This window comes from Gossypium raimondii, chromosome 12, assembly GCF_025698545.1.
Source record: "Gossypium raimondii isolate GPD5lz chromosome 12, ASM2569854v1, whole genome shotgun sequence".
Lineage (NCBI taxonomy): Eukaryota > Viridiplantae > Streptophyta > Magnoliopsida > Malvales > Malvaceae > Gossypium > Gossypium raimondii.
This window is the reverse complement of record NC_068576.1, coordinates 9,272,847-9,281,000: the sequence shown is the minus strand read 5'-3', so window position 1 is coordinate 9,281,000 and position 8,154 is coordinate 9,272,847.

The window sequence follows — 8,154 nt, the reverse complement described above, 5'->3', positions numbered from 1 at the left end:
TAGTTCCTATTGGGTTTGGGCCATATCTTAATGTTTGGGCCCATTTTGTTTTTTTTGTTTTATTATTTGTTATCCTAGTGGGCCAAGCAAAAGTGGGCCTATACAGCTGCCCCTTTGTGCTCATTGTCGTGTAACGAAAATGAAGCAAAGACTTTTAAGAAGGACTAATTTTGCCTGGTCTCACCGACTCTTAACTTCTTTGTGCTTATTTTTTTCAAGTAGCTTCATTCCAGTCCACTGTGTCATATTGCTTTGATCTACTCCACTACACTTCAGAGAGATACGGCTTGTAGCTTCAATTTACTCTGTTGCAATTTCAGGGGGACGAGATTCGTGGTTTTAGTCTGCTCCACTACAACTTCAGGGAGATAAGACTTGTTGTTTCAACCTACTCCACTGCTACTTCAGGGAGATAAGGTTTGATATGATAAGATCTAATCTAACCCTCTACAACTTCAAAGGTATAGGATTTATCGTTTTAATCTGCTCCACTACAACTTCAGGGAGATAGGATTAGTAGCTTCAGTCTGCTTCACTGCAATTTCAGGGAGATAAAACTTGTATCTTCAACCTGCCCCACTGCAACTTCAAGGGGATGAGATTTGTTTTCGATCTGCTTCATTGCCAGTACAGGAAGACAAGATCTACAATCTTCAACCTACTCCACTACTGCTCAGGAAGATATGACTAGTGGCTTAAATCTGCTTCCCTACTACCTTGGGAAGATAAGATTCACCGTCTTCAATCTGCTCCACTACTGCTTAGGGAGACAGGATCTGCAATCTTCAACCTACTCCACTACTGCTTAGGGAGATAAGGCTGGTGCTTTTGATCTAATTCACTGCCAGTACAGGAAGATAAGATCTACAATCTTCGACTTACTCTGCTACTGCTCAGGGAGATAGGACTGGTGGCTTAAATCTGCTTCCCTACTACCTTGAGAAGATAAGATTCGCCGTCTTTGATCTGCTCTACTACTGCTTAGGGAGATAAGATCTGTAATCTTCAACCTACTCCACTGCTGCTCAGGGAGATAAGGTTGGTGGCTTAAATTTGCTTCCCTACTACCTTGGGAAGATAAGATTCACCATCTTCGATCTGCTCCACTACTGCTTAGGGAGATAAGATCTGCAATCTTCAACCTACTCCAATGCTGCTCAGGGAGATAAGATTGTATCTTTACTGATCTGTCCTCTAGGGAACATGACCTATAGAATCCATTTCATGGACCTATTTATGCCTAGTGATTAGGATATTATGATAAAAATGAATCAAAATCTCCTAACTAAATGTGCATGCATGAATGCAAAAATGTCATGAAAATGATCCTTTAATATTTGAGTTGTGATTACTCATTATTCATTAAGGCTCTATTACTAACACGCCAGAACACTATATTGTTCGGCTGGTAACACTCATCTCTTACTTAATTGGATTACCCCCATTGTAATCTTCAAAGTTCAATCCACTGTAATCTTCAAGGTTCAGTCTACTGTAATTTTGGGACATAAAATTTGAACCATCTTCCTCCCACTGTAATTTAGGAGAATAAGGTCTGGCTCTTTCTCAATCATCTCCCACTACAATTTAGGGATACAGGATCTAAATCTCTTTGGTCTCCTACACCATTCCCAGGGTGTCGTACCAAATGTTTATGCACAATTGTAGTACTTTCTCTTCCGAGAAACCTCTTCTTATCACTCGGTGATCATTGCTTGTTTGTTCATTGAAGCTTTGTCACCAACACGACATTTTATCGTTTTGTTCACTCCTTGTTTGGACAAAAAAATCTGAAAGGATGGTCTTAATTTAAACTTTTCCTCCCTAGACATTTCGACCTTTAAACTTGGTGTGTTCTAAACTATAGTTCTGTTTCAGGTTCCTGTATTATTTAGAAGCTTTCAGAGTAATATGTAAAACTCCTTTTACTTGAATATTCAGTCCATTAATCGTTATTTCAATGAAAAATGCTTGAAAAAGATTATCACAACGGACAAGATAAAATTTTATTGAGGATGAAGCTCGAAATGAATTAATTAAGATAGAAAATTTTACTAAGATAAGATGAAAAAGATTATCACAACGGATAAGATGAAATTTTATTGAGAGCAAAGCTCGAAATGAATAAATTAATTAAGATAGCAAATTTTGCCAAGATTCAAAATGAATAAGATAAAAACAGGTGCCCCAGATATCACAGCATGAGCTTCTTTGCATGGGCTTCTTGAGGACCCTTTTGAATTTGATGTGTGTTTTGAGGATTCAGAATGCTTTGTCGATGCCCCAAGATGTAACATCACTCTTTCTTGCTAATTCAAGCATAGTAAGACTACCACATGCCCCATCTTCGATCAAAATTTGAATTTCCCTTTTCTGGGTTTTCAATTCAAAACCCCTTTGGTCTCAAGGCGCCCTTTTACGAGTTTTCATCTTGGCCTCTCCTTTCATTTCTTTTTTTCCTTATTTTTATTTTTTCTTTATCTTTTCTTCTTCTTCTTTCTTTTTTTTTTTGAAATATTCTATAATTGAATCTGAACTTATGGGATTAGGCTTGTTCTTGTCATCCCTTCTTATCGAAATCAACACTTTTCTAGATAAGGCCTTCTTCATAAAATCCTTCCTAGTTTGACATTTCACTTTCTTATGAAGTTTTTCTTCTTCGTTACTAGGCCTCTCTCATGGAAATCTTTGAGGCAAACTTTGGTGAGCTCGCATAATTTACTTTTGGTACATTTAACCATGACGGATAACTTTGAACAGTCCTATTCAATTGGGATTAGATCCACAAAAAGCTCAAAGAGAAAGAATCTTGACTTCAATGGGTAAAACTGCAATAAGCCAAAGAGAAAGATGTTGCCTCAGTACAGTTTTTTTATTTTTTTTCCCTCTACTGCACCATTTACTTTGGGGCGAAATGGTGTTAATCTTGAACAGACTGCAAACTTCTGATGTCGTGTCGTTGTTCAAATTCAATGCATGGTCTAATATGACCCTTTTTTGGCATTTCATATTGACATATGATTTTTAAGGGTTTGCTGACTGTCGACTTCGTGGCATTGGCATATGAAGCAGCTTCCACCCCCTTAATGAAGTAAACCATGACCATAAAGATGAGTTGATGACCGCTAGAATCTTTCGGCGCGATCAGCTCGATGACATCCATGCCCCTCATTAAGGAAGACTATGGCTTCCATTGATTTTTTTTGTAAGGTAGGATCTTGTTCTGCCATCCTTAACAAATCAGAAGATAAGCTACAGTCTCGGTCCCCTTCAAAGTCCTGAGGTTCCTCTGGGCACATATCTTGCTCAAAAGGATATTCTGAGTCAATAACAGTGTCGCTCATGTCTTAGATATTTGGAGACCTGATGTAGGGACGAAGGCAGATCCAAAGAATAAAAGAATCTAAGAATATTTATCCGTACAGTATGATTATGAATGAAATGGAAGGAACAAAAGAATGTTTTCCAAAACAAGACACAAAGATGCATTTCGTTGAAATAAAAAAATAGTGGACATGTGCTTTTTTCACAAAAGGATTTTCTATTGCTCCCAAGCTTAGAGTAATAAGAGTGTTCCAAATATTACTCTGAAATGGTCCTAAAATTACAAGAATCTTCTCCACAGTCCCGTTGTTCAGAACGCCTCTAGGGATGTAGAATCAAATTCATGATAGGTTTTTCTCCATTTTTTAGTTCCTTCTTCAAAGGCACACACATCTTTATATTTTGAACCATCGATATATTCAAAGAATTCCAATTCTTTATCATCCATCAGGCTCTGTACTAGAGTTCTGAACTCAATGCACTTTTAGATTTTAGGAAATTTATTGTATGCAACGAAATGTAATGTTAATGAATAGAAAAAATGCATGCAATGAAATGTAATGCAGATGCGTGAATGCAAAAAGAAACGTTGATCTTGATTCAATTCCATTAGAACAACTTTACTAGAAAATAGATCTCTTTACATAAAATGGATATTTACATATACGACATTGTCCTAACTCTCGAAGTAGAGACATCGATCCTTTTCCTCAAATCCATATGTTAAGATTGAATCTCGAAAACTCTTCAAAGGGGCACCTTCTCTATTTCCTTTTTGCTTGATCAGAGTTGCGACCCATTGTTCACTCATTCTCGTGATGCTCATTGGCTTCTTTAAGAAAGTTGGCGCTAGCGGCTCTCGAATAGTCTTCGTCAGCTTGAGTCTTCGGTCAACGAGGCAAAGTTGTGTACTCATTCACCAGACTATCACCCTTCCCTCGTTACGTTTTCTCGGACCACATTTGGACGACAGCATTGTCTTCTATTTTATCAAGAAACTCATTTCTTATGACAAGCTCTCTATTTAGATACTTGAACGTGAATCAACACCTCTTTTATATTTGATGAAAAATGCAATGCAATGCAATTATAACTGAAACAAAACGAAACGGGTTAGTACAAAGCAAAAGTAAGCAAAAAAGAAACAAATAGAGCACCTATTCGACTGACCACTAGGGTTATGGCATGGTTCCACCTAGGGTAGGTTCTTAGGGCTCAATATATGCGGTATGGTTCTAGAGTAAAGGTACCCAAACCGGCAGATTCCTCGATCCTCACCCATTATAGGTTCATATGGACCGAGTTCAGTTCAGGGGAATACATTTCCCTATGGCTGCATGGAGATAAAAATCTCACGAAGACATAGGTACAGATGTATCCTGGAAGCGATCCACTATCCTGCACGGAGGTGAAAACCTCACGAAGGAGTAGCTTCTCACTTCCACTTAAAAGGGTGTGACCAACGGTCATGCAATGCAATGTGCAAAAAGATACCAAAACTTAAACTAACATAACAATTATAAAACACAATGATGAATATCATAATAAAGACGGATGAAATGCAACGAAAGGATCGTATATTTAAATCAAGTTTTTGATTTTTGACAAAAAGACAAAAAATAATCAACTCGTGGCTTGACTTTCTTATTTTCGGTCCCTGGTGGAGTCGCCAAGCTGTTGACACCATTTTTTTGATAAAACGGGGTCGACTTGGATTTTAAAAAAGAATACGAATGTTGGAGTCGCCACCAATCCTTTTTGATGAGGTGTGATCGAGTCAACTTGAAAAGTGGTTGTTTTTAATAATTTAATTTTATTAAAATAGCGATTTTGGTCCACTAAATTCAAAAAAATGGGTTCGGGAGTCGGTTTCGTATGAGGAATGATTAGCACCCTCGTAACGCCCAAAATTGGTACCTAGTTGATTACTTAATGTCTTCGTGTCGAAGATTGAAAACTTTAAAGAGATTCGAAATACGATTCTTGTATTAAAAACTTGTATAAATCAAATTACATGTTAATACCCTCTCATTTCAGAGAGAGAAAATGTCATACCCAATGCGTTAGGGCATGATATTTCACCTCCTCAAAAATGAGCTTATCCAGAAAACTCGTGCAATAAAATTTAAAAGGATATTCAATTGTTTAAGTCAGATGAAAAAAGCGCAGCCCAATACATTAGGGCACAATTTCTCAAAATTCTAAACATTGAATATTGCCTTTATTATTATTATTTTTTAAATCCTCATTTCGAGAAAACAACGCGTCATATCCAATGCATTAGGACACAACGTATTGAATTCCCGATAATGAGCTTTTTATTTATGTGTTTTGATTAAAGGATATTCTCGATTATTTAGATTCAATGAGAAAAATTGGAACCCAATTCGTTAGAGCTCAATCTTCTCGAATCAAAATACGAGGTTTTGCTTATTTTAAAGTCATGATTTATGCATCAAATAAAATTAATCTAACACGATATGGTAGAAATAAAACACGGTATTGATGTGCTAACATAACGATAATGAACACGATAATGTAAGCATAAATAATACGAACGATATCGTAAATGAGATAAATAATAAGAGAGACAAATCCATCATACCACAACAAATAAATAAATGCAGATTAAGACATTCTTTTCAAATGATAATGAACATATACGCAAATAAACAAATTAACACCGAATGAAAAAATGCAATAAATGAAATTAATAAAACTATAAAAAGTATAAAAATATGTGTGTATGTACGTGTAGGTATGCATTATAAAAATGTATGTGTATATATATATGTATTTTTGAAATTATAAAATATAAAAGATATATATATGTATGTATATGTATGAGTTATAAAATATATGTACGTATATGTATACATAACTAAATTTGAAATAAATGATATAGATAAACATAATAATAATATAGTAAGGCAGATATATTTAATATTTAAATAAGTGAACATAATAAATGGGAGTATAATAATAATAATAATAATAATAATAATAATAATAATGCAAAGCTAGTAATATGATATAATGATATAATATCAATGACTAAGTAAATATAAGAAGAAAATATTAATAGATAATAACTAGGTTAATAATAAAATAACAAAATGGACTAATTCATGATAAAAATTAAATTTAAAGGTCGAATCTATAATAAAAAATAAAGTGGGTCCAAAATGAAAAGGCGCGAGAGGGCGGAGGGCCAAATGAGCAATAAACCCAAATTCCAGGCCACGCCCAGGGGTTCAACGAGTTGAGGACCGAATTGAAAACCACGACAAACCTGCGGTCCAAATTACAAAACGAGGAAAAAAAAAGAAACTAAATCAAAACAAATCGTTAATGCGGAGGGGACAAATGGGAAAATAACCCAAAACTTAAAAATGCGCAGATCTTCTAGTCGGGTCGGGTCGACGCGCGGATTTGGGGGCAAAATGACGTCGTTTTAGGGCTATTGAAGCTAGCCCCAAACGACGTCGTTTAGAGGGTTTATAAAAGCCAATTTTTTTTAAAAAGGTTTCATTCTCTTCTTCTTTCTAAAAAAAACCAAGAAAATCCTCTCAACTTTTCTCCCCCCTTCGGTCTTCGGCCTTGGCTCCGATCATCGGCCACCACGCCGGCCACTGGTCACCGGCGACGGTGCCACCGTCTGTGGTAGCCGAAAAAGGGTAAAAACCCTAGCCTTATCCTTTAGACCCTCCTAAATCCGAATCTGGGTTCAAAATTCCCAAAATGGTAACAAAAACACCCCAAAAGCTCGAGAAACCTTTCGATTTCCGGCCACCTATCCTCGGAGGTGACTCCCTCGGCTGTACACGGCGTTAAAAAACCCGGATACAGGTTAGCTTTGTTATCCCCTTTTTCTTTTTGCTTTATTTTCGTATGTAAAAACTATATATAAAAAAAGTAGAATAAAATAAAAATTAAAATCAATGGTAGAAGTAAAACCTTCGGGATCTTTTTATTGATATTTTTTGTTCTCTTTTTCATTCCCCCCTTTTCATTTTACAACATTTGGCTTTATAGCTGAGAGAAAACTAATTTTTGCTATTGTCTAGTCTTGTCTGCTTCTACTTTTCTTCTTGCGTGTTTGCAGGTGACTGTACAGAGGTGGCAGGAGGCGTCAGACGCACATGGTAGCAGGTGGCGCGGCGCTGGAGGAGGGACTAGGGTTCTGAAACCCTAGTTCCTATTGGGTTTGGGCCATATCTTAATGTTTGGCCCCATTTTGTTTTTTTTTTTGTTTTATGATATGTTATCCTAGTGGGCCGGGCAAAAATGGGCCTGTACAATTGTGATCACCATACCTTTAATTTTCTTGTTGAAGATGGTTATGGTAATTCCTAGAACTTTGATATTTTTCTTTCTTTCTCTATTTTTTCTCGAGAAACAAATAGGATTGTGGAAGGTTTAAAAACTGAATTTGGAGGTTAAATTGGTAGATCTAGCTAAATTAGTATGGGATGTGGGATTTGTTAGGTTTTTGTTAAAACACTAGAAAGTTAGCTTCTTTTTGTTGTATGGATTCGTTTTATTTTGTTTAGTTGGTGAGAAAACTAAAGAAAATGGTGGTGTGCATATAAATATATATGCATCTATATTACGTTCTAATGGATTTCATTAGTTTGCATGCCCTTTTAGATGTTTGTTATATGTCATTTTATTAACAAAGATGTGTTGATTAGAAAAAAAACTAATAACTCATAGAGGCATTGAGAAAATTTGAAAAGAGAGAAAATTTGATAAAGCGTCGAGAAAAAAATGTTTTATTGTAACAAAAGTTAGAGGGAAAGAGAGAAAGAAATAAGAAGAAAGAAGATG